The sequence below is a fragment of the Danio aesculapii genome, chromosome 20 (genome assembly GCF_903798145.1).
Source record: "Danio aesculapii chromosome 20, fDanAes4.1, whole genome shotgun sequence".
Lineage (NCBI taxonomy): Eukaryota > Metazoa > Chordata > Actinopteri > Cypriniformes > Danionidae > Danio > Danio aesculapii.
Genome location: NC_079454.1, coordinates 18,373,083 through 18,400,887, shown reverse-complemented (window position 1 = coordinate 18,400,887; position 27,805 = coordinate 18,373,083). Strand labels below are relative to the sequence as shown.

Below are 27,805 nucleotides of genomic sequence, written 5' to 3'. Positions count from 1 at the left end.
AGGTCAGTCAAGACGTAGCATACAAAAACAGGAAAATTTGGTAATTTTTGAAAGAGATGCAATGATTTATGCTAAGCCATGCTAAAAGTGTTCCAGCCAGACTCTGAGATCGGCTGAATGGATTCAATTTATTTTAAACTCTACTATTTAACTCTAGGGGACTTGAAAAATTAGCCTATTTCCAAAAAAGTGTTCCTTTAAGTCTTGCAGTAATACAATAGCTTTTTTTGGAAGGAAACTCTGAAATTTAAGCTGTTCTCTGAAATAGTTTCTGTTTCACAGAAGTAGTAGGTCATACATATTTGGAATGATGTAAGGTAGGGGTGTCAAACTCAGTTGCTGGAGGAACGCAGCCCAGTACAGTTTCAACCCAACTCCAACGTATTTACCTGTAGGTTTCAAACAGGCCTGAAGGACAAGCCTGAGGAATTAGTTTGACCAGGTGTGTTTAATTAGGGTTGGAACTAATCTGTGCAGAGCTGCGGTCCTCCAGGAGTTTGACACCTGTTATGTAAGGGGTAAGCTTACATTGGTTACAGCTTACTGTATCATATGGCATGGAAAGTTTAAATTACACAGGTCATAAAAAATAAACACTCTCAGAGAAGGTGTTTTTTTCAATAAGAAATGCTCTTGCAACTGTTAAAAGTGTGTTATATATCCAGTATGAATGTAATTCTGCCACATCCATCATGTTGTCATTATTATGTGACCCTACAACATCACTTGCATAGCTTCTGCTTAGTACAGTATGTGCTGAGAACACTGTTATACAATCAACTCATTAAACTGTCCACATGTGGCAGAAAACAATCACTCAGCAAACTAAAATGAAATGGGTGTGATTGAAATGTGGTTACTGTTCTCATGGTTTTAACAAACAAGATTAAAAAGACATGCAGATCTAAATGCAATGCTTTTTCATTTGTTTTCAAATGTCATTTGACACTTTTCATTTGTTTTCACATTTTAGCTGTAATCATGACAGTTAGGGAGATTCTGTTGAATTGTGCAGGGAGATTTTTGACCCATTTATCTTAAATATGCTATTTTTCAGTAGGCCAGTGACGATATCTGTTTTTTGTTGTATGATATATTGCACCAAAATATATTGCAATAAACAATATTATTGTTATTTTATGACCATTTTATGCCATTCATTGTATAATGCCAGAATGACAATAGGATAGCATCATAATTTAAGTACACTCTTCCAAAGAACACATCATATTTAATTCTTAAGAATATTTAATTTAATTGTGACAATTTAATAAGACATTGTAATCAGAATGTGAAAACGTATATCCTAAACAAATAAATAATAATAAATGTTAACAAAGCGTAAGGCTGCGATATCTGCTATCAGATCTATTTTCAGTTGTCAGACACCAACATGAAAATTAACCATAGTACTTTATAGGAAATAGTGTTTTTTTAAACCATACTGACACTGACACCTCCAATAAATACAGAGAAGTTACTTAATCAGCTAAAATGTAGCCAGAATTAGTTTTTATGTATGGTCGATATATATTGCATCACCAAAATTGACAGGTCATATCCATGTGTTGTGCGATAAGTCGATATATTGATTATTGTGACAGACCTATTTTTTGGTTTGGTGGCATCTTAGCTATTGGTTTATTTCTGACCCAATATAGATAAAAACAAAGAAACGCAATATCAATTTCCCTTAACTAACCACAAACAAAGTACAAAAGTTACCACTGAGAATCGCACGCATTCTGCTTATGATGAAGGTTTGGGGGCTAATTCGTATAATTTATTCGTACAAAAATGTATGACTTTTAAAAGTAGGCGTGGCACCAATCCCCACCCCTAAACCCAACCATCATTTGGAATGAGCAAATCATACAAAAAGGTACAAAAGAAATTTTACAAATTCATATGAATTAGCCACTAAATCAAAAAGCTATTCAATTCACCTTTATTTGTATAGCGCTTATACAATGTAGATTGTGTCAAAGCAGCTTCACATAAAAGGTCACAGTAAATAGGAACAGTGTAGTTCAGTTTGTAGTGTTTAAGTTCAGTTCAGTTTAGCTCAGTTCAGTGTGGTTTAATAATCACTACTGAGAGTCCAAATACTGAAGAGGAAATCCAACGATGCGCAGCTCTACAGATCCTAAACCATGCAAGCCAGTGGCGACAGCGGAGAGGGAAAAAAAACTTCACTAAAGGCGGAAGTGAAGAAAAAAACCTTGAGAGAAACCAGGCTCAGTTGGGCACGACCATTTTAATTTCTCCGCTGGCCAAATGTCTTGTGCAGAGCTGCAGTCTCAGTGGAGGAGGCTGGAAGCTGGCCTCAGCGAAGACTCGTCTGTCTCTGGAGCATCACAGGAAACAGTCTCATGTTCTCCACTTTTCCATGACCATCGCAGTAGTTGTTCAGGATTCGGCCAGGTCCAGGATATGGAAACCTTGGGATCATCTCGTCGTTGGTCTTGGGTCGAATCAGTGACTCTGCATAGTCTGAGGGCCTCGGGAAGAGTATCCCCAGGTGGAAGCTACCAATTGGCATGAGATAGCTGATCAGCTAGTTAGTAAAACTGATGCCCAAATAAATACAACAGACTGGTATGACTCTGACCAATCAGATCAGAGTAAGTCCATGGAAAGGAGGTGTTTAGAGACACTAGATCTTTGAACAAATCTTTGAGGGTGTGTCTCAATGTCTTATTCAATAGTTATGGCACTGATCAGAGAGTAGGGCATTTTAAGTGCTGTCTCAATTGCAAAATTCCTCCAGTGCTTCTTGAATAGCATGAAACATATATGACTTGAACCAAATCATAAAATATAATGGCAAACGAAACTGTTGTCTAATTATCTATTCATATTTAACCATTAATGAACATAGTAACAGAACAACTTAGCAAAGATTAATGATTGAAATGTTGCAGGTATATAAAGCAGAAATTTCGATTTCAATTTTTGATTACAACTGATGGACACATCAGGTTCCCCTGATTATTTGCACAGAGAAATTGATTAGTGTCGCACACTGTGCTCCATTGGGAAGGATTGTTGCTATAGATCAGATACGGTTGCAGCCGGAAGTTAACGAGTATTATGTTATCAATTAAATTACCCAATAAATGTTATTTTTTAACGTCTACCCCTACCCCAACTCTAAACCCAGCTGTCACATTACTGCAAAAATATGAATAATTGTTAACCAAAATCACAGAAATGATGCTACATTGCTGTGCGTATTTGCAGCTGTATCCTATCTAGACTTTACCATTGGGAAGGGCTTATCCTTATTCCCTAATATAAATGTACTTTCTAGCTTCAATTAGTACTTAATTCAAAATTAAACCAGAAAGAAGTTGGTAAAAATATACTTTCAAATACAAAATCACCAGCAAGTGCAGCTAACAGTAGCCATTTTCATTCTTTAGATTATCAGTAATGAAAAACAGGATTGTGGGAAATAAAAATTAGCAACAGATACGAAGATGAAGATTTTTAAAAAATGTTTTTCTGTTTCTGTGATAAAACTCTTGGACAAAATACATTGCAGGTGTAACAGGTATGAAAATTATAATTCACTTTATGTATAGAATTACACAAAATATGTATTTTACCTTACATGTTTATTAAGTATACCTGAGGTGTTTGTTAGTGTGTGCGTCTTCTCCTTTAAATTTCTAAGGGAGCTTGCGTTGTTTAATTTCCTGTTTTGCACCCGCCTCTTCCCTTTCTGCACTGACTGCACATGGGAGAGGTGGGTGTCTGCTAAGCTCTAATTAATCCCAAATCATCTTTACTTTATAAATAACTTTTGAAGCTAGTTTTAATGTTTAAATAATATTTCTACCTTTATTTTTCATATATATTTCACTATTTTTGTGTTTTCACTAAAATTGAGGTTTTGATTTATTTTTGTCTAACTTAAACATGTGAATGCTAAACGCGTTGCACTTTCCCTTTAACAGAAAAGCTGTAAGGGCGAAGACACACTGTAAAAGCTGTGCTTTTTGTTTATTATCAGGTATGTTTTGTCACTTTGTCGATATTGTTTGGAGTTTTGTTCTCTCTCTCCATCTCTCCCCTTTCTGCACTGACTGCACATGGGAGAGAAAAGCTGTAAGGGCGAAGACACACTGTAAAAGCTGTGCTTTTTGTTTATTATCAGTGAGTAAAGAGCCGTCACAACTGCAGATGTCTGTCTGGTCATTCCTCCATAAAACAAAGAAAACACAACGCAGAACCGGTTACACAGGCACAGGACGTCAACATGAATTCATATTGACGTTGTACCCCAATGTTGTGTGGAAGATGTATTTGTTTGAAAATGAAAATCTGGTTGACGTCAGTACCCAACGTCAGGTCGACGTCAATGTCCAACCTAAAATCAAACAAATATCAACATCTAATCATGTTCCACTTTGACGTTGTGTGGACGTTACCACTATGACATCTATCAGACGTTGGATTTTGGTCACTTTCCAACACAACCTAAAATCAATCAAATATCAACAGCGTTATTGGATGTCAAGATAACGTACTTAGATCCTGGCTAGACACTGAATTTTGGTCACCTGATGTCATGACCTAAATCTAACCTAATATTAGCATCTTATGATGTTGTGTGGTAAAATTTAAGTAAGGGAAGTAAGATTGGGATTCAGGCACCTTTCAGCCCTTTCGGACACAATCCTTGAAAAATGATGTCATGTGTGTGTGTAGCTATTATGAAAAAATGTAAGTGTTTTGTTTTACTTGTATGTTTTCATCTAGGAGACATCCAAAACCTTTAAAATAGCCTATAATAGGAGTGCTAATTTTCCCATTCATTTGTAATTTCACACAAAGGATAGTTCACCCAAAACTGAAAATTTGAGGTTCTTTCTTCAGTTGAACACATAAATATTTTGATAAATGCTGGAAACCTGTAACCATTGACATTCGTTTTTTTTCTCTGGGAGTTAACATAACGAACATTGTCAACGTTTGAAAGTAGTAAGTAAACCACAAATAATTTTGGGATGAACTATCCCTTTAACCGTCCACTCATGTCACTACAAACTAAACTCATCACGCTCACGATATAAAAATGTTCGAAGGAAATGGTTTTCAGTGAGGAGAAAAAAAGAGTAAATTCATGTTCATCAGTGAAAATAACCGACTACAAACATTCGGACCACACAGTGAAAATAAACAGTGCGTGAAGTAACTTTACTCACGTGCACTCCACTAAAGCTGAATAATAACGACTAATATCAAGAGGAATGCGAATAACAACCCAGTGTTTTTCAAGTGGGTTGTTTGGAGACGGTTTGGAGACTGTTTGGAGGAGTGGTTTCAGCGCGCGCTTTGGCTCATGATGGTCATTTGGCGTTCCGCGCTCAAAGGCAGAAGGACGACGTGTGCTTGTTCTAGAAGAAGGTGAAGACGATGATGATGCCATATTGAAGGATTTTTCTCGTCTAAACATAACTGCAGCGATTAACGACCAGTTCAGTTCAGCTCTGGTGAGTAGAAAACTTTTCTTCATTTTTCGAGCACTGTGTTTGATGTCTGTTTGTTCGTAAAGGCTGCGAAATTTGAGTTTGGAGTTGTCAAAGTTGAACCTAACACACTTTTATGTTGGGTACATTAAGTTTTTGACGATAATAGATTATAGTATTTGTATTTGAAAATTTTCTATAAACATCAATATGAGTCAAAAGTCTAATGTGTAATGTGTCACAAAAGTCATTTCTAATGTGTCACAACGCTGCTTGTCACAATATTAATAAACAGCATTAGACAGTATGCTCAGTGCAAAGTAGCATCTGTGGTAAATATATTCAAGAAACAACAAATGTGTGGTTGTCAGTTCATCATAGCCAAATATGAAACAAAATTATCTTTATTTTAAAGTAAAATGCAACACTATGTTTCTAAAATATTCTTGTTTAGGTAGAAATACTGTTCAAACGAAGATATAATATTTGGAAAATATTTTTGCTTTTGTCAAATTTTGATTCTGCATGATGTTTTTTGGCTTTTGTTATGACAATGTTAGCCTTAAGGTTAACTATAAGCTAGTATGCTCCAAACATTGATAACATTTGCATTGAAAATTGCAATGCAAATTACAATGACACCCACTTCCGCCAATAATATAGATCTGCCTTTTTAATGACATTAATTTGCACTTTAGCTACTCATTAGGTTTTCTGTTCAAGGAAATGTGCAAATGTTCTCTACTGCATAATAAATCAACATATAATCTTATGTGCTTTATTGTGCAGCCCTATTTCTGTAGAATTTTCCGTTCACTACAATTTATTTACATTTATATTTAGTCAATATGGTGAATGGTGTGTTGAGCACAGTATATGTGATAAATGATTCAGACAATGTTAACATGCTTTCCACTAGAGTGAAAGAAAACTGGTTTATGTTAACACACACACACACACTGTCCACGCTGGTTGAGAGGCACAACAGCACAGGGCAGATCATGTGCATGAGTCTGTGCACACCCTTTTCAAACCCTTTTGATTTTATCCAGAAAGTTGTTTTTTAAAGCGACATGGAACAAATTTATTATTATTTGTTGTACTTTTTCTTTGCTCTGTTGTAGTTATTTTTGCTTACTATTTGTTATTATTTTTTATACAATATTCACACTCTTAAAAAATCACCCCAGTCGATTTAAATTAATGATTTCTTTCCAAACAGAGCTATTCAGTCTTTGTGTATTCATATTGCTTTGTGTGTGTGTGTGTGTATGTATATATGTATATGTGTGTATGTATGTATGTATGTATGTATGTATGTATGTATGTATGTATGTATGTATATAGTTATGTGTATGTATGTATGTATGTATGTATGTATGTAATGGGGCATTAGCTGAACCAATGGTGTGAGTTTTGGTGTATTACCTGTTTTCCTAGCCAATGGTCACAGAGAGTGTTTGGGAAGAAATATTAGATCACCCAAATTCGCTATCTAATAAACGTGATGGAAGAACCATTGTACTGCTGACACTCATATGTGCAGGAAGGGCATTGAGCGATCAGATTATAATGTCACAGGTCCTGTCCCAGTGGGCTCGGTATTAAATAAAAGCCTGCTATTAATGTGATTTTCCTCCATTCATTTCAATGATAGCCAGTTAAAGTCCAATTAGTAACGCTGAGCAGTATAGTCTTCATCCATATGTCCTTTAATAGCAGGGGCCTTAAGCTTATAGGACAAAAGTCATCAATGATTTACACTGCACGAAATCCACCACATGTTGCCCGCAAAGGGTCCTCATGCCATTTTATTATATCTTTGAGATTTAACCACCCCCATCCGCTGGCTTTGTGTGTGTGTGCGTTTCTTTGTTGTCACCATCTCATAGTGTTTGTTATTGATCTTCAAGAGCCTCCATAGACCAGCTGGATTCCCAGAGTGGATTGAGGTGAATGGTGCTCAAAGCATCAGCTGCAGATGAATGAAACACAGGATTTGGTAGAGGAAGCTCAGTTTATACCAGTGCTTCTCAACTGGTTTGGCCATGGGACCCACATTTTCCTATGGTCATTAAGCCGCTTTCCCCCATTTTTATATATATATATATATATATATATATATATATATATATATATATATATATATATATATATATATATATATATATATATATATATATATATATATATATATATATCTATATATATATCTTTAACATGCACATACATTGAAAGAACTCGCCCATGCTAGATTCGATTTTCAACAGCATCGCATTTAACACAGTTTTAGGTTTTAACACACTTTTTAAAAATCGCTATCTACTGTATATAGGCAATATTGACTTATAAACTAGCAATCTGCCCAACAGGCACTACACGTATAGAGCTCCTAAGTATTACATTTGCATTAATAAAATTCATAAATGCACAATTCATAAATCCACAACTCCAATTTGTACATTCAAAACACAATTCATAAATCCACAAGTAAAAAGCAAAAATATATTTTACAAATGCGCGCACATATATCTTACCTAAATACATTTACAATTTTTACACAATTATGTACATATAAATTTCATGGATTACTTTCCTCATACATATATGAGTTATGTTAGATGTATTTATGAACCACTGAATCTGCATTTGAAAATGAGTCCTTTGATCTTGTGAGCTGTGTTTTTGAGACCTTGCTGGCAGGACATGATTCGTATCTTTTTTTTGGAGGAAATTCTGTTTAGCCAAGTGTCATAAACATAACTTATCGCCCTTCAATATATCTGATTGGTTTAAACCACGACATGGGTCTAATGTGTGTCTGTTTGAACTACATTTCTGGTGTTTTTTTTTTTTTTAATTAATTTATTTTTTGAGAAATTTGGATGCATATGCAACATAATTGGTGACACTCTAGAGCCCTGAAATGGTGAATAAAGCTTCATTTCCATCCAAAGAGAAAACAAAATTGTTACTTTCTGATAAGCTGACACTGAATATCAAAAAGGAAAATGGAATTTGAGCATTTGAAGAAGCCAATATGGGACTATGGGACACACTGGAATTATTCAGTACATTTTTTTTTTTGTACATTTTATTTCTTATTAACTTTTATGGTAAAAGTTTATTGTACTTAGTTGTGTGCATGTGTTTTTTATGCACATTTTCAAAATGTATGAGGACTTTTACATTGCCATTAAGCATTTCTTTATGTGATAGTTCAAAACATAGGCAATGAAAACCGCTATTATCCCAACATTATTCAGAATAATGCTGGGCTGATAAACAATATTATATCAAATTGCTATAAAATTTATGTCAATAACAATGCTCTAGACTTTTTTACTCTATAATGATCTAAGAGCCAATCACACAGCAGAAATGTGCAACAATGGGATTCTAAAAGTGTTTTGATATTGAATTTATCGGCTTAAAATATGTTAATCCATTTAATGGACTCTCTAATTTTTGTGGCTTGGTACTCTTTTAAATCTGGAAGCATTAACAACTATGCATGGGATGATAACCGTTTAAGGTATACCAAGGTTTGGAAAAGTCAAGGTTTTAAAACTGCCAAAATTTTCTACTATACTGTTCCTAAGGTATGTGTAAGACATTTTTATTTACGATTTTTAGTTAGACAACAGTATCTCCAGCAGAAAAGAAATCCAAAGATGCTGTGTTTTTGAAACTAATAAAGACAGCTGAAGTCAATGATTCATTTGAATTATTTAGCCTGACATGTTTACTGCTCCAAAATATTATTAATGTTTCTCAAAATAAAATATATTGTGTTTGAAGACAGAGAGAGGAAAAAAAAGTTTAGTTTTTACACGGACATTTAAGAATATCGAGCACCAATCACAATACTGTGAAACCGTGAAATTTTTATCCAAGATTATCATACCATCAGAAACGTATAACGGCCCATACCTATTAACAACTTCTATCAAAATATGTATCATTATTGTTCAACATGGAAAATATTTATCGAGATTGCATTTTTGCCATATCACTTCAGAACATCTTGTTTTGTGTTCATCAGAAGTAAGAAATGCATAGTAGGAAATAACACACAACACCAATAGTATCTATAAAGGAAAACCAGCTAAATCATTAATAGTAACATCATTTATTTACAGAAAACCATTGAATTTGCACATTGGCAATTTATTTGCTCTTTATTTACTGTATAATGAAGTCATACACATGGTGCGTGTTACAATTGCGCATTGAAGAGTGTGTGCTATGAGTATAGTATAACGGCTGACAGTTCGGAAAGTAAATTTCCTTTGGGTGAGATTTTATTTCATAACAAATATTACATTAGAATATTGGCATTGCCTTTCAACATCTTACAGTATCTGAGCACAGGCACTAAAGAAGGAGAACGTACACTTCTCATGTACTTGAACTAACAGTGAAATGGGCATCAACAACTTTCAAAGGTGTGTATTCCAAAAACAAAAAACAAAATGTGTGACACTCTTTTGGATCACGACCCAACCAGTTGAGAAACTCTGGTGTATACATTTGTCAGCATCAAAAGCAGAAGGTTTATACCAGAGTGGATCTGTCGTGGAAACACTACCCCATAATCACCACCACTCGCTCCTCTGGCATCTTACCAAACCGGCTTTTTTTGATCAGAGCAGCCACATCATATGAAACGTGTACTCTGATTTATTTTCAGCTGCAGTTGGAGTTTTGGCCATGACAGTGTGCATCTGAAACACTATATTTGGCATCATCCTCCAAAAATGTTTACTTAAGGAGGCCTGGGATGGACGGAAAGTAGATATTTAAAGGAATAGTTCAACCAAAAATATAAATTCTGTCATGATCGTTCATGCATACTCATATTTTGCCAAACCAAATGGCCGAAAAAGACTCGTTCTATACATAGAATTGAAGTAGACAGTTACTAGGGGCTGTCTAGTTCCCTAAAAATATAGTTTATCCAACTTGTGCTTATTGTTTCAAGTGTTCTGAAGTAATGTGGAAGATTTAGAGCCATAAGGAGAAAAAAAATCAAACCCCAATTTTTTCAAAAAACCCAGTTTTTATTTTACGGAAAAAAGTAAAAAAATAAAATAAAATAACAGATTTTGTTGTGCTGTTGTCAAACTATTTTTAGTTTTCTTTCACAATTTTAAATTGATGATTTTGATTAAATTAAAATTTAATGATGAATAGGGATGGGTATCTTAAAGGTTTTACCAGTATTACTATTTTTGTTGATGCTAATTATCGGTTCAGTACATTATCGATACTTTTTGTAGTTTATTAAAAAAAATAAAACCGAATTAACAACACTTTATTTTATTATTACTTTTTAAATGTAAAATAACATGAAACCAATAATTGCAAAGCAAATAAATAAATAATTTTTCTGTAAAATAGTGTACAATGGTTTGCAACAGTTGGAAATGACTCTCAGGCCCCGTTTAAACTAATACATTTTAGTATTAAAACAGTGTTTTAGAACGAAAACGGTCCACGTCCACACTGGCGTTTCATCTAGCATTTCTGAACAGCTCTCTGTCCACACTACACTTCTGAAAATGCACATAACATGACCACACACACTCTCTGGCATGCGCTGCAGGCAGTCAGCGGATGCTTTGAGCACAGCTCCCCAGGTGAGAGCTGTACACATCGAACGGTTCATCAAGAATGTACCGCTGAATCTAATCTCACTATATTTGTTAAACGTGCTATTTAATTCATCTTGTTGTCTATATCTAACAACATATTCCCCAACTTTGGTCTATTACTTGTTCTCGAGTAACGTTTTGGCTGAGTGCAAAGATAACTTTTATATATTAATTAATGTATCCGCGTTCACTGGTTCTACATATTTGACTGATTGCTTGCCGTTATTTCTTATAATGTATAAACTTGTTGTACGATACACTTTTACAATGGCCATTATTGATTATTAAAACTGATATTCAGCAAAAGAGAGGGTATGTTTCCTATTTTTCTGAAAATGAAAGGAGGCAGTTATGTTATAGGCTTTGTTTTGTTATGCATACAGTGAAGATGATGGTCATATAAATATGTAGCCACACGACGCCTCAACGTTTTTGGCACCTGTTAAGTATAGTTGTGACAGTGAGGAAATTTCCCCACCGGTTAATCGACATGTGACAACACCGATAATACCGGTATCACTGTGAGGGTGGGGGTTTCCTCTTTTCCTCTTTTTTCTTTCACTTTCAGTCATGCAGGAATTGCCAACACATGCTGCATAAGGGCGCTATATCCTACACGCTACACAGCATACACTGGCAAGATTAAGTGCTGAACTCCTCATGACCAATTTTATTTGTTTTGTTATTTGCGTGTTGTTCCTTTTTAAAATAGCCTACCTTTTATTTGTAAAATCTCTCAAGTTCATATTGGCTGGTAACATAATCTCCCTCAGAGATATTGGAGTTCAATATCGTGGTGGCATATGACTATTGACCAACACCTTCCTGTAAGTTTACACACTGCATACACAGGCCTACAGCTCTGGTGTGTTATGAATTGCATGTTTTAAATAACAACGAGACATGCTACATTTAGTTTTTATAGTAAAATATACATTATAACCCAAAACACAGTAAAATCATATTTATTGAATGGCTTGCCTATTGGCAGCGTATAGGCGTTAAGCTTATACTTGACACCCTCACTGTTGTATTGGATGGAACAAGACAAACATTTCTCACGTGAGATTGCCAACAATACAGACAGATATAAAACATAGCAAATTAGAAAAGGTTGGTCAGTTAAATTATGCTACTGTAGGTAACATTTATTTAGCAATAATTTTCCAGTACTGATTGCAGAAACATTAAGATCAGAGATTATCGATCGTCTTTTATAATTTAGCACCGGTACCAATAAAGTGTTTCGGTAACCATACCTAATGCTGAAAAAGTCATTTTGGAAAAGAAAATGGTTAAGCGGTGAAATTAAATGTTTTTAATGGTTGTTGTTCATAATCTACTTAACTCCACCCAATTTAATTCTTATATATTGCATGCAATGCAATTTTTGGTCTACACAAATTCCTGCAAAAAAGAAAGTGAAATCTAGGAAGGATTAGTTGCACCACATGACACTTTTAGATTCATTAAATGCATTAATTAATTTGTTAACTTTTTAATTAAATAGTTTACAATTGGTTATTGGATTCATGAACTAGATTGAAATATGCGACAAATATTTTCTAAAAATAAGTATTTTTTCTTTTACCAATTAATGAACATGCTGAAAATCTTCTCCACCATCTTGAAGATCGAGATCTTAATCACGTTTGTGCATGTTCACACTTGGCTCCTTACAATGCATTGTGTGACATCAGTGAACGTCATTGGTTGTGGCTTGTTGTTAACTGATGGCAATGGATTATTGTTCCTACTGCAGTCGCTATACACTACATTTATTGCTGACAAGCAGTTAGATTTCATCTTTTGATTGTGACAAATTAGCTCTGTTGTCTGATTTCAATTGAGCGTAAGAGCCAGTTACCTGCACCTGGAAATCTGACATGCCAAGTTTATTCAGTGACGCTAATGCACCTAATAATTGTTGGTAAATTGCAAGCACATGGAGCTGCAGCGTAGAAACGTAATGCTGAGGTTTGGTATAATGTTTCAGAAGCTGAAATCTGTCCAGGCGTCATTTGGGCTTGTAATGTCTTTTGTACATCTGATCTCCATCCAAAATTTTCAGTCATCGAGCTTGTATCTACGATTGAGTGTCAACCAAGCATGCACAGTGCTTGTAATGTCTTTTGTACATCTGATCTCCATCCAAAATTTTCAGTCATCGAGCTTGTATCTACGATTGAGTGTCAACCAAGCATGCACAGTGCTTGATAATGATTATTATCAGCCGATAAATATTTCAAAATGTTATATTTTTAAACAGTCAACAACTTATTTTATTTTCTAGATTTTTAGTTAAGTTTGCACTGATCTTATGAACTGAATAGTCTACGCAAAGGAATAAACGCAGTAATTTTAAAATTGCAAGGTTAATATATAGACCTATATTCATGATTTTTCATAAATCAGCATGACAAAAATAATTTCCTTCACATAGCAAATCTACATGCAACTTGACTGTTACATAAAACCATTAGGTTAAATAGCAGTGGGATTTAATTAACAAACAAGTTGAATATCGTTTTAATAAAATAAAAAGGAAAGAGCTAAGAACTTAAACCAGCTCGAATGTTCTTAAATAGGTGTAACAGTAATTTACATATGTACAAATATAAAATGTCTGAAAAAAGTGTTTTGAGAGGTGTTTTGACAATTCAGAAACCACCAATAAATTGAGGATCCCTACAGTTTACCGACTTATAGTAGCATAGAGTAGCATATTTCATTTCATGTCATAACCGAAAATTAAAATTCCAGAAGACAGTAGCAGCCTCCGAAATGAGACGCAGATTCCGAGTTTTAAAAATACACATGAGGTGGTTTTTAATTAGTAAAAAATTCAAATATTATAAATTTAAACATTAGCTGAGAAGCTTAAGGGTTGATTGTCAGACACCCTCACTCCAGTTAATGTTGTCAATCTGGCTACCTGCATGTGTCTCCGATATTTTGAATTTGGACTGCAATACCTAGTTCAACCACTATCCTGGTTTGATAATCCTACAAACTGCACCTTTTAAACTGTCTGAGTAGAAGCTCATATTTTTTTCTCTGCTTTCTTTGCGTCAGACTGTATAAGGAGAATACACTGTAAAAAGTGATTAGTTTAATTATTATTACAATTATTTAGTAAATGGACTGTGCATAATTATAATAATTAAGTTAAGACAAGAGTCACAATGCGTTTATTCACTTTTTTTTTAAGTAAAATAGCTATTCGTTACAATTATTATGTGTTATTGTGTGTGTTTTTTTGCACAAGAGTAATTCGGAGACACATTAAAGTGTTAATTTTGTGCTGTGTTGGGATTTACAGAGGTTGCTGTTAGAAATTTGTAGGCTTACCATTGTGGTGAACAGAGTCTGTGGTTTGGTTCAAGATGAGCTGAAAGAAACCATCATCCACAACTATAAAAATAGCTAAAAAGCACTTATAAAGATTGGAGTTTATGTGACTTGTTTGCAACCAAATTGTGACCCTGGACCCCAAAACCAGTATGATGTTGCTCTGGTATTTTTATAGGAAATAGGAATAGAATAAAAAAGTCTAAATTAAATTATCAATCAGCTTTTCTTTTAATGCAAAATTCATTAGAATATTAAGTAATGTTTGATGAAGAAATTTTGGAGTAAAATCTTAATATATCAAACCAAATTTTTGATTAGCAATGTGCGTTGCTACGAACTTAATTTCACAACTTTAAACATGATTTTTATTCAGTACTTTGTTTATTTGAAACCACAGATTCCATATATTCAAATAGTCCTGTCTCTGCCAAGTATTGTCCTATCCTAACAATAGCTATGTTTCCATCCACCTATTTTTACACACATTTTGGATATGCGCATGAAAAAACGGTTGATAGAAATGCCAAGATGCGCATACATTTTGAAAATGATAACTGAGTAGAATAAACTTTTTATTTGATAGGAAAAAATGTGCATAAACTATGATAAAACACTTTTACAGAAAAAATTCCAGTATGCGCATTTAAAAGTCATGTGATTTTGTTATAAGAGATCATGTGATGATAAAAACATGAATGAGAACATTAAAGGAGAAACCAGCAGGCTGACCACATTGTAAAACATCTGAAAAGTTATTTTGGTCGTTCTAAAATGCCTTAAGCATTTCAGTATTACTTTTACGTTATTATTATTGCTAATTACATCCAGAACAGTCAAGAGCGTCTGTGCTTCGCGTTTCTAGCCTTTAAACGCCATCACACATTCATTACATGTCGGCATTTGTCTTCTGAGGTGCAAGTAACTTACTAAAGAAAGAAAAGATTCATGCAGCTTCTCCTACCGCAGCAAATTCCATTTTTATATTTATTATTTGGTGCCAGTTAATCAGAAAGTGACGATTTTGTTTTCTTGGACTCGTTGGATGGAAATGCTGCTTTATTTGCACATCTTTTATGCAGTATTTCAGTTTTGCGCATAAATTTAATTCACATATTTGGATGCAAACATAGCTAGTGACATACATCAATGGGAAGCTTATTATTATTATTATTATTATTATTATAAAACTGACACTCTGTTTTGTGGTCATGTCACAATTGTAAATTTTTTAAATTTAAATTATAATCAATATTGTGATTGAAGGGTCGAGATAAGGACTTTAAGAACTGAGTAGTACTGAGAGATCATCACAAAACAGTTCCTATATCCTATGAGTTAGAAGTTGCTGCAGACTTTTTTTCAGTTTGATTTACATAAATTTTGATTTCATGTGGACTAAGTTTTACTTTACTAAAAAAGAGATTCATTGGATTTACTACATTTTTATGTTGAACATTACTAAATTTTATTTTAGTTTGTTTGTTTAAATTTAGCTCATATAAATAGTTTGCAACCATTTAGCTTAAAAATAAATTGTAAATCCAACGAATAATTGTTTTCAGTGTAAAATTAGTTTTCACAAATGTTTTGAGGCAGTAAGTTTCAACAAATGATTAATTCTTCACATATCAGGATTAAATCATTCATCTTATTTAAAATTATTTACCTTTAAAAGCAGTAAAATCGTTATAATAATCACACTATATAGGTGCAGCTTCATTTAAAATATGAATCAAAAGTTCAGTAATAACCCAGTTATAATTTAGGTGGTGTGTATATTAGTTAAATGTCAGACCTGTTGCAAACCAAGGTAAAAATAGATGATGTAGATATGTCTAGTTTGTTTGTAATAATGTGCCATTCTTCATTGACCTTTTGAGCCGCAGAGTTCATGCCTCCCATCCGCCCGAATACTAATGAAGCTTTGTGAGCTCTCAGCTGCAAAGGTCACGCTACAATGAGCACAAGGGCAGTGGGCTTGATTGTTGGTTTCTTATTGATTTTATAGCACACACCTAATTAGTCTGGGCTTGGGTACGAGAGTGTAGCCAAATTTAGATGGAGGAGAAACCTTGATAAAATGCTAGCACACTTATGTAGAAAAGAAAAGACATACAGTGGGTACGAAAAGTATTCAGACCCCTGTAAATTTTTTTTTTCTCCTATTGTTATATTGCAGCCACTTGCTAAAATCATTTAAGTTAATTTTGTCCCTCATTAGTGTACATCCAGCACCACATATTGACAGAAAAAACACAGAATGGTTGACATTTTTGCAGATTTATTAAAGAAAAACCGAAATGTCACATGCTTCTATCAGACCCTTTGCCGTGACACTCATATATTTAACTGAGATGTTGTGCATTTCTTTTGATCATCCTTGAGATGGTTCTACACCTTCATTTGAGTCCAGCTGTGTTTGATTATACTGATTGGACTTGATTAGGAAAGCCACACACCTGTCTATATAAGACCTTACAGCTTACAATGCATGTCAGAGCGAATGAGGATCATGAAGATTATGATGGAACTGCCTGAAGAGATCAGAGACAGAATTGTGGCAAGGCACAGATCTGGCCATGGTTACAAAAAATTTCTGAGGCACTTAAGGTTTCTAAGAGCACAGTGGCCTTAAATGGAAGATGTTTGGGATGACTAGAATCCTTTCTTCTGGCCAAACTGGGCTATCGGAGAAGAAAGCCTTAGTGAGAGGGATAAAGAAGAACCCAAAGATCACTGTGGCTGAGCTCAAGAGATGCATTCGAGAGATGGGAGTAACTTGTAGAAAGTCAACCATCACTGCAGACCTCCACCAGTAGGGGCATTATGGCAGAGTGGCCCAATGGAAGTCTCTCCTCAGGGCTAGACACATTAAAGCCTGCCTGAAGGACCCCAACATGGTGAGAAATAAGATTCTCTGAACTTTTTGGCTTTAATTCTAATCTGTATGTGTGGAGAAAATCAGGCACTGCTCATCCCCTGTCCAATACAGTACCAACAGTGAAGCATGGGGATAGCAGCGTCATGCTGTTGGGGTGTTTCTCAGCTGCAGGGACAGGACGACTGGTTTCAATCAAGAAAAAGATGAATGCGGCCAAGTACAGGGATATCCTGGATGAAAAACTTCTCCAGAGTGCTCAGGACCTCAGACAGGGCCGAAGGTATACCTTTCAACAAGACAATGACCCTAAGCACATAGCTAAAATAAGGAAGGAGTGGCTTCACAACAATTGAGTGACTGTTCTTGAATGGCTCAGACAGAGCCCTGACTTAAACCCAATTAAACATCTCTGGAGAGACCTAAAAATGGCTGTCCACCAACGTTTACTATCCAACCTGACAGAACTGGAGAGCATCTGCAAGGATGAATGGCAGAGGGTCCCCAAATCCTGGTGTGAAAAACTTGTTGCATCTTTTCAAAAAAGACTGTATTAGATCAAACGTGTGCTTCTGCCGATTTATACTGATGGTCTGAATCCTTAGGACCATGTGAAATTTCATTTCATGTTTTTCATTTTTAATAAATCTGTGTTTTCCTCTCAATATGGGCTGCTGTGGGTACGTTAAAGAGGAAAAATGAACTTAAATGATTTTAGGCAAATGGCTGCAATATAACAAAGAGTGAAAAATTTAAGGGGGTCTGAATACTTTCCTTACCCACTGTATTTGAGAGATTAAGATTGCATTAACTTAATTGCAAATAAATCAAAATGATGTTGAATGCAATTAGATGAACTTCAGTGTTCTATTTTTTTGACTAACATTTTTTATAATTTGATATAATCTGAGTGTGCTTCAGGTGAGTGGGCTTGACAAACCACCTGTAGAAAACACACTCTTTCATCCCTCTGACACTTTAACCGACACTTGCAACATTTTTGCACATTTGCACCAGACCCTTTTATTACAATCACCCCATATCTCCTAAAAATAATTGTACAAGTGTTCTTCACATAGGTAAGTGGGCTTGACAAACCACCTGTAAAAACCATAGACCGTAAAATCCATAGGTATCTGAAGAGCGCAAATGAAGCTACAATTAGGCGTGGCCAACTGTCAACATTTTGTTTGCGCGTCATCACACCGACAGGGCGTTACTAAAAAAGGGCAAAGACGCAGAGCATGAGTGGAGCTACAGACGCCTTTACACAGGCTTTTCTTTGGGAGAAATACTTCATTACCTGTGGCTCGTTTGTGTTTGGACCACATGTGCTTGGTTGTGTACTCAATCTATAAAGTGTTTAGACTTTTAAAAACACTGTTGTCATACACTGAGCCACTAAGCATTGTTCTTATTTTTCTACACTCTCAGAAAAAATGGTACAAACCTTGTCACTTGGGCAGTACCTTTTTTATGGGACAGAATTGTATCTAAAACAGAGAAACAAATTTGCACCATTGCAGTTTGTACCTTTTAAAGACATGATTTGTACCATGGGAAACCAAAATGTACCTTTGGTTTTCAAAACCTGCAGATACAATATTGAACCTTCATCAAAGGTAAAAATCTGATCCATAAAAGTGCCACCACAGTGACAAGACGCTTTGTACCTTAACAGTGTCAAATTCTGGAGTGCATTACAGGTCTAAAGAAAAATAAATGATAAATGATCTTAAATAAAACAAATACATTTGTAGATGTGGTATATCAGTATATAAGATTTTCACTCACCTGGGAAATAGAGGGCACTTGAATGGTTTATGAGCACTACTAAGTGCACAGCATGCTACATTATCTGATAATTGTAGAAAACAATTCCAAAAGGCAATTAACAGTGTAAAGCCACATAAAACAAAACAAAAATACGATGTATATGCGGAGTTCAGTGGCTAATCAACCGGAACAATGTGACTGCGACCAGACGTAGCCATCATTCAAGTGGCCACGCCCTTAATTATGCAGATTTAATATAACTTAATATAAATAACAGAGATGAGTTAAAAAAAATCCACCCCCTCACAGTTGTCATGGTGTAATATTAGCTACATACACCAAAATCGTTTTTTGTACCAGGCTGTAAACACCTATTTTTTTCTGCTGTTACATTGGGGTCAATAGAAATGTGCTCTATTATGGAGCCTGGCCTAGTGGAATTTCAATGAATTGCAGTTTCAGCTACTTCTGTATTAGCTTCATGAGAGAGAGCGCGATGTTGCCGCTTGGTAGACATACTCTTTTCTCTATCTAGCACTCAATTCTCTGAGCACAAAGAGTTATTTTGTATTATTAGCACTTGTATGTATTGCCTCTTCTTGTTGATCACTGAATGCTTCCTCAATTGTTAGTCACTTTAGACAAAATCTAAGTATATTACGTCATTTATTAAATTTGACTCCTATTGGGACTTGTTTTCCATGTGTTTTAAATGTATTTGCAAGTACTTCTTTTTAATAATGATATTATTACATTTACATTTAGATAAAGGTATTCCATTTAGATTAAATATTAAGCAAACAATATCTAAAAATTATTATTCAATTTTACGTGGGCATTAATTTGTTACTCCGTATAAATATAATTTAAACATTTAAACAGAAATTGAATGTTTACTACAAAATGCGAAGTCTTTTTGTAATATTATCCACAAGAAGAGTTATTATCATACAGTTTTGACATGGAAAGGTTACAATAGATCACATTATCTATTAATTAACAGTTGTTTCCATGATAGAAACAGCTGGGATTCAACTGACTAAATTATTAATGGTACTAAGGGAAAACAAATCCGATGATTGATTTGCATACATGCAAACATGCGATAAGTTCAACATCAACATACTGTTAGTAAGATTAAAATGTGAGAGAAAAACACTTTACAATACAATACTGCTAAAATATATCTCACAATTAATCCACTGGAGCTTGCTTTGTGGTCGAAACAGAAATATTTGCTGAGTATACAGAATACAGAAGGCATGATCTTTTTTTTTCCTGGTTAGGCAATATTTGTTATGTTAATGTGTGTTTTTTTTTTTTATTATTTTTTTTTTAGTCTGAATAGCCAATCATGCAGGCTTTTTGTGTCAAATGTTTGCTGACTAAGTTAGCCAGCTGTTTGTGTTTGTTTTGCTTTGGAAGACGTACTGTAATTAGTGTTGTGTGCCATTTAACTTTTATCAAAGAAAAAAAAAGAGGAGAGAGAATAAAGGCTGGACCTGGCATGCGTTACGTGTTTCTCCTGTTTTCCTTTTTCCACTGCTAGTCATTGAGGGCTCTCAGCTCTAATCCACCCTCTAAAGTGCCTTGTTGCCTTTGTGCTGTGGGCTGGAAGAAGGACCCTCTGTTCCCAGCTGTCTGAACTGCTGCCGTGCGCAATTTTGGCTGGATTTTCTCCCTAATTAACCCTTATTTTCGTCCGCAGAGACTCACTTTCTTTGTGATGGAGGAATGCGATAGGCATTGGTGCTACTTGAGTTCTGTTGTTTTTTTGGCAAAGCCTGGCTCAAACGCAACATTGGGCCGCTTGTTGAGGCCCAGCAGAAGCATGTAATTGCTCAAAGACCATGGCGATGGTACAAAACTGGAGTAGGCGGGATAACATCTTCACAGCTTATTTTAGCCCAGCTCAACTCAATTAGTGTCACCACATGCCCCTTGGACCAGCGCAGGCGAGATTTATGGAGGCCTGTTGCTAGAACAGAAAGGCTTTTCAAACTTAAACTGAAAACTCAATTGAGTTGAGCGCATTGTGGGCTTTGAAAAGTATTTGATGTTAAATGCAACACTATATAAAGTCTGTGTGAACAGGAAGTTGTTAAGACCTTTATTTTGGTATGTTGATGTACTGAAATGGAATATTGAGTAGGGGGTGGGGCTTTCTTTTTGCAGATCATTCCCTCATAGCAAACTAATAGTAAAAAGGGCATGGTTAAGTATATTGTGGCTGAAGTGACGTCGACAGAGAAGGACCGCCACTCTAAACATGAAAGCAAATGGTCCGATTTTGATTGGAGATTACTAAAAACCTATGGGTTAACTTCACTTAAAGAGTGACAATGTGCTCTAATATTAATGCTTCACAATATATCGTTTTAGCATCAAATTGCAATGTGTGAATTCTCAATTGTCACATCGTAGGATCTGTAATGTGTAGTCCGGATTATAGTTGTCCAGGTGGAGTCGTTTCAGTTTAACTATGTAAAAAATGTAAGTTTATCACTTGTGTGTGTTTTGAAGGCCTGTGACTGTGTAAGCATTTTAAGTGAGTTTAAAGCATTTGGGCACAACAAATGATGGCATTTTGTAGCTTTAAAAAAGTAATCATTTTCAGTGTTGGGCTGTAGTGACGCTACTAGCTTAACTACATTTCTCAGTAGCGTGGTGGCAGCGTCACTACTTTCTAAATAGCTTTTCAGTAGAGAAGCAATTTTTTAGGCAAGTAGAGCAGTAGCGTCCACACAAGCTACATTTTTCTGATCACGGATCATTAAGTGGCTGCACCGACATTCATGGAGCTGTGAGACTGGTGTCTAACCAGTGAAAGAAAATCCATATGATGGCAAGAATGATGATTTATTTTTCTACCTGTTTTACTGTGGTCGACAACAAACTTTTTCGTGCGTTACTGCCACCTCTTACTCTGGTCGTTGACTTCGCTAACACGAAAAGTTTGCTTGATGACTGAGGGAGTTATTTCTGAAGCAGGATTCCTTGTGACCATGCTGCGAGAAGTACATGTTAAGATGCAATAACGTTATTTCTGATGCTGTGCTCAAAAAATAATATAGTAATTTATAGTAAGTACTACGATGTCTTTAAACTACACAATAGTGAAGTACTCAAATTAATATAATATAATATATATATAACTTTAGTATTTTAAATGTGTAACACCTGGTTTTATTGGATTTTTAGTTTTTGCTGTTATATTTAGTTTCTGTTTAGTACAGCATATTATTTACAGTAAATAACTGAACTGGGGTGCGTTTCTGAACGCCATCGTTAGCCAACTAAGGTCCCAAGTTGTGTCGTTACAAACATAGGTTGTTGATTTGGCATTTCCTAAATCTGTCGTTCCAACAAACATTCGCAAACTGTGATGCAAACTTCTGTGCTTGCAACTACACCTCTGGAGCTGTAGTGAGAATCAAAGTTCCTGGCTGTGTTCTATTCCCAGTTATCCCCCTATGCCCTATTCATTAAAAACATTCTAACATTTAAATTTGGAATCATTTTTAAAAAAAAAAGTCATCACTCTTAGTTGTATTTTGTTTTCTAAGCATATTTACAGTTTAGTTTTAACGATCTTCATGTTTACAATTGCGCTCCCTTCGCAGTGCACTTTGAAAACATTGATGTCATTTTGAACACAGCGGCTCATGACGAAAGCTAAAGGTGACCTATTATTTAAAAGCAGAATTTACGTTACTTCTCTAAAGTTTGTAAAAACAAAAAACCATAGCATACGTTAATGCTTTTAATTAACAGTAGGTTATTTATTAAGTATCTATACTGCATTTGACATGGGCCTGTTGGTTAGAACATTTCTGTAGTGGTTTGCATGTGTCAAATTGTAAAAGTAGACTTAAAAAAAATAAAATAAATAAACAAAATCCTACTTAATAATAATAATAATATTAATAATCGTCATCATCATTAATATTATTATTAAAGTATTTTTTTTTATTTCCTAATAAGTACCAAATTTAATTTCTTAACAAATAGCCTCATTATTTATTCTTTTATCTGATTTATATATGATATTAGAATACGTGTTAGCTTTTGTAAGTGATTTTATGTTTTGAGAATAGAATATGTAATGTTCTCAATAATAATATTTGTAAAGGAAATATGGGTCCTATATGTGTTGTTTACATATATTTCAATTAATTTGGAAAGTGAGTGCATGTTTTTACCAAAACTAATATTGTTTTTTTATGCGTGTGCCTGTAAAACAATATAATCTGCACAAATAAATTAAGGGGTTCTTCTCTAAAGAAGTTGTTACTCCACCCCGTTTAGAGCGTTATTATAGGCGTTTCACGTTATAACTTACATGGTTCAAGCGATGCGACAGAGGAACTACGAGCTTTGGGAAACACTCATCACTACATCGTTCTTTTCCCAAACGATGCATCCTACTTTGATACTTGAGCCTTGAGTTACGTCGTTGATTGGGAAACGCACTCCTGAACAATTATGCCTCATACGTTTCATTGACGACAGTTTTATTCATCACTAAGATATGACTGACCTGGATTTAAGTTGCTTTAATTTAATGAAAATTAATTATATGTAGCTAAGGTACTTTTGCGAATTAGCTTTTAGCTTAGCTTGCTACATTTATCAGATGGTAGCTTTTAATGTAGTATAGCTACATTTTAAGTAGAGTAGCTTTTCCAATACTGATGATTTAATTTAATTGTGTATACAATGAAGACTTTACAATTTCATTCCACATTTGATTATTTTAATTCAGAACCTGAATACTGTTATGCTGCGTTCACACCAGACCAAGTGTCAAGCGCGAGTGATTTACATGTTAAGTCAATCTAAAGACGAAAATAGACATCCTGTGGCACGATTTGCGCAAATGAGTTGAGTGTTTTATGCGTTTGACTTGCTCGAGTTGAAAAATCTAAAGTTCAGCGGACATTCATGTCATGTTAACCAATCATGAGCTTGCTCTTGTATGGGCTTGATTATGACACAATCATAAATTATAAACAAAACAATTCTTATGCTGTGTATACATCAGATATGGCACACGCAAATTAATCGCGCTATTCGCATGTAAATAGATGTATGAAAATGTAGAGTGTATTCACTTCATTCGCGCGTCAAATTTGCCACCTCATTCATGCTAATCGTGCTGCAGGATGTCTATTTGCATCTTTGCATTGACTTAACATGTAAATCACTCGCTCATCTGTGTCTGGTGTGAACGCAGCATAAGACTCCTTCATTTATTTTGTTGCTCTACTGTATTAATCTATGCTGGTAATTATTCTATTATGTTTTCTGCAGATGCACTCTAAAAAAATCGCATTCAATATAAATGTCAATTTTTTTTTTCAAAATAGAGCTATTCAAGTTATTTGGTCAAATCTATATAGTAATATAAATCACCGAAAATAAAAAACATCGCATTGTAAGTTTTTTTTTTTTTCAATATCATGCAGCCCTAGCCAATAATAAGTTTATCTTATTAGGACTTCCGGTTAGGTGAGCTATGAAGTAGGACATGATTACTAGTGGCCTGTTTCCACTGAGTGGTACGGTACAGTTTGGTTCGGTACGCTTTTATGGCCGTTTCCACTGTCAACAGGTACCTAAAAGCATACTGTACCGCACCACTTTTTGGTCACCATTTGCAAAGGGTGCAAAGCAGGATAAAGGGTACCAAAAGGCAGAGCAAGACACGCAGCTGAACGCTATTGGTTTACAGAGATACGTCACTCACAGAAGCAGGAGAATGAAAACAAAGGAACCCCATTTTTAAAAACACAGCCGAGACATTACACCATTATAATATATACATAATAACAAGCCATGGTTGACTCGAGCTCAATCAAACCATGTCGTCGTCTTGATGAAACAGCCACAAAGCCAAGAAGAACAAAATCTGCCATGTCCTGTTGTTGTTTTACATGCCTGTTTAAAAGTGCGATCTTTTTCACTTTCACAGCCTGGGAGCTCGAGATCGCGTCTATATTTGAAATAACTAACTTCTTGAACTGATGATAATAACATGCACATGATTATAGAAGTATTTCCGACACCTGATCCTTTCAGAAAGGGACAAACGTGAGAGTGAAGTGCAAAAAACTAAACAAAAGAGAAGCCTGACAAAACACAGGACCAAATTGTTTCAGAAACCTGAATCATGAACAAACTGCCACTGCATTACACCACACCCATCAAAAGGGTACCCTTGGTACACTTTAGGCAGTGGAAACACAAGCCTGATAAAAGTGACCCGTACCGACCCATACCGTACTGTACTGTACTGTACTGTACCAGTCAGTGGAAACAGGCCGTAGGAGGCCCTGCAGAGCTTTTTACTTAATACTAGGGATGTCCCGATCAGATTTTCTTTGCCCTCGAGTCCGAGTCATTTGATTTTAAGTATCTACCCAAACCCGATCTGGTACTTCAATGATGCATAAAAAGAATAAAGAAGAGCAAAGAAACAGATCCAGGAGGTTCATTATTTTTCATTTAATTCACCTTATTTTAACATTCAACATCTCTGTTAACAAACAGAGCACCTCTCTAAGGAAGCTTGAACAATCAAGTAATAAATCACATCAATTCTTCACTTTTTGACTTTGACAACAGTGAATATAAAGAAAAAATCAAATAAAAAACAAAAACAAAAAGCACCTCAATCTAAAATACCTGGCAGGCAATACCAAGTTTACATATCTCACAGTTTGCTATGGCAATGTTGTCACCATCAACTTTATAACACCTCCGGACCGCAGACATACTCACGCTTTCCGCTTCAAGTTGCTTCCGTGTTCTACTTTGCCGGCATTTAACCAATAGCGCCTCTGCAATAAAGTGATGTCATGCCGCACGCATTGCTGTTTCTGTGTAGTCAAGAAAGAGGTCTAACTCTGTGCCACTGCAAAACTTTAGATGTGTTAAAAAATAATGAGAATATATAATATACATATATATTCAAGTCCTGAGGTAACGTCCGATTTGGTCGAATCTGAAACCGCGTGATCGGGCCCAATTAACAATCACTTGATCGAATCTGGACATCCCTTAATACCAAGTGCCTGCAGATAATTGTGCCTAACAGAGTTCATTTTAAGCTAATCTTGTGCAATGAAGATGAAATCTTAAGGTAATAAAGGGGCTAACGCGCAGCCATCGCAACAGCGGCCTGCAACAGCTAACACATCCACGGATAAACGTACAGCTGCAGGGGTTTAATGGAATGAGCTCGATACGACTTCAGGCGACATTCAGACTCTTAAAACTGAAATAATCTCATCAAAACGCTGAGATCTGCAGAAGTATTTCTCTTTGAACTACGGTCCATGCTAGGCGACGACTTTTCGACCATCAAAAGTGAACTTGCCATTTTAGTGAACGGCTTGTAACAAAACTTACAAAATGATACATCCTTCCCTTGAATTCCTAGGGTAGATACCTTGTTTAATCATGTAGACTGATTTTTTTTGGGACATCTTTGTCAGTAAAATCAAACAGTGAATTTTGTTAAGTAACACACAAAATTAATGTGCATGCAATGTTAGAAATAGATATAGAATGACAATTCTGCCTTCAATGCCAGTGTGCCACGCAAACATATTATATCAAAAATATTTTTAGATTCGGTTTGTGGTCTTAAATATCTTAGGTGGTATCTTCAGTTCCAGATATTGTTTGTTTTCTTAAATGTGCACCACAAAACCTGTCTTAAGTGTCAATTTTCGGAAATAGAATTTATCATATGAAAGTTGAATTAATAATATTTCCATTGGTTTAAAGGACAACTATTGGCTGAGATGCAACACTTCTGTCCCAATTATGTCCATACGACAAATCTGTCTAAATTATGTCTAAATTATGTCTAAATTATAAAAAATATTCTCAGCAATGTATATTACTAAAAAAATTGGGTTTTGATATATTTATGGCTGCAAATTTGCCAAATATCTTCATGGAAGAGGATCTTTACTTTAATATTGTGATTTTTTTTTTTTTTTAGCATAAAAGAAAATATATAATTTATAATCAATGTTTTTTTTTGGCTTTTTCCATATAAAGACTGATTTTGTGGTGCAGGGTCACAAATATTTATAACTAGGCTATCATAGCAGGGTCATTTTAACTTCAATTACTGGATACCAGTGATTTACAGAGCTTACTATGATCATATAAAATGACTTTGCTAACCACCGTTTCCTCACCGCTGTCATTTTTGTTGTGTGTTTATTTGGCTATTGAGAGGATAGAGCTCAGCACGTATTTACAGTCATCTAAACAATCCTGTCAGCAGTCTGTGGACTTAAAGAGGTCTTATTTGCAGAGGTCTTGCGTTTAAAGGGGGAAGCCAAACTAAAGCCGTATTTTGTAGAATGTCTGGCGTTTTATCCGTTCTTCTCATTCAACACCAGTGTGAAACCGAATCCGGTGATCCACGTGGCCGACGCTCAGCTGAACACCCACAGATCTGGAAGCCAAAGAGCCATTGAACATCCAGCAGGGATCCGATGTGGAAAGTCAACATACGGTGGAAGGGAATTCACTCTTGTCCAAATCAAACAGGGCCGACATTGTCCTTGGCAAACCCAAACACTCCCTTTTTTTCTTCATTTTTGGCATGTACGGATTAAGGTAAATTCGCTGATTCTGGA

The 27,805-nt window shown here is 35.2% G+C and overlaps 1 protein-coding gene across 1 annotated transcript in view; it reads left to right on the top strand.

Annotated features, from left to right (window-relative positions):
* Positions 1 to 5,375: 5,375 nt before the first annotated feature.
* LOC130247738 (rho guanine nucleotide exchange factor TIAM2) overlaps positions 5,376 to 27,805 on the top strand; it is a 90,840-nt gene continuing 68,410 nt past the window's right edge. The window contains 1 exon segment of the mRNA XM_056481172.1: positions 5,376 to 5,501. The gene's annotated coding sequence lies outside the window, so the exon portion shown is untranslated.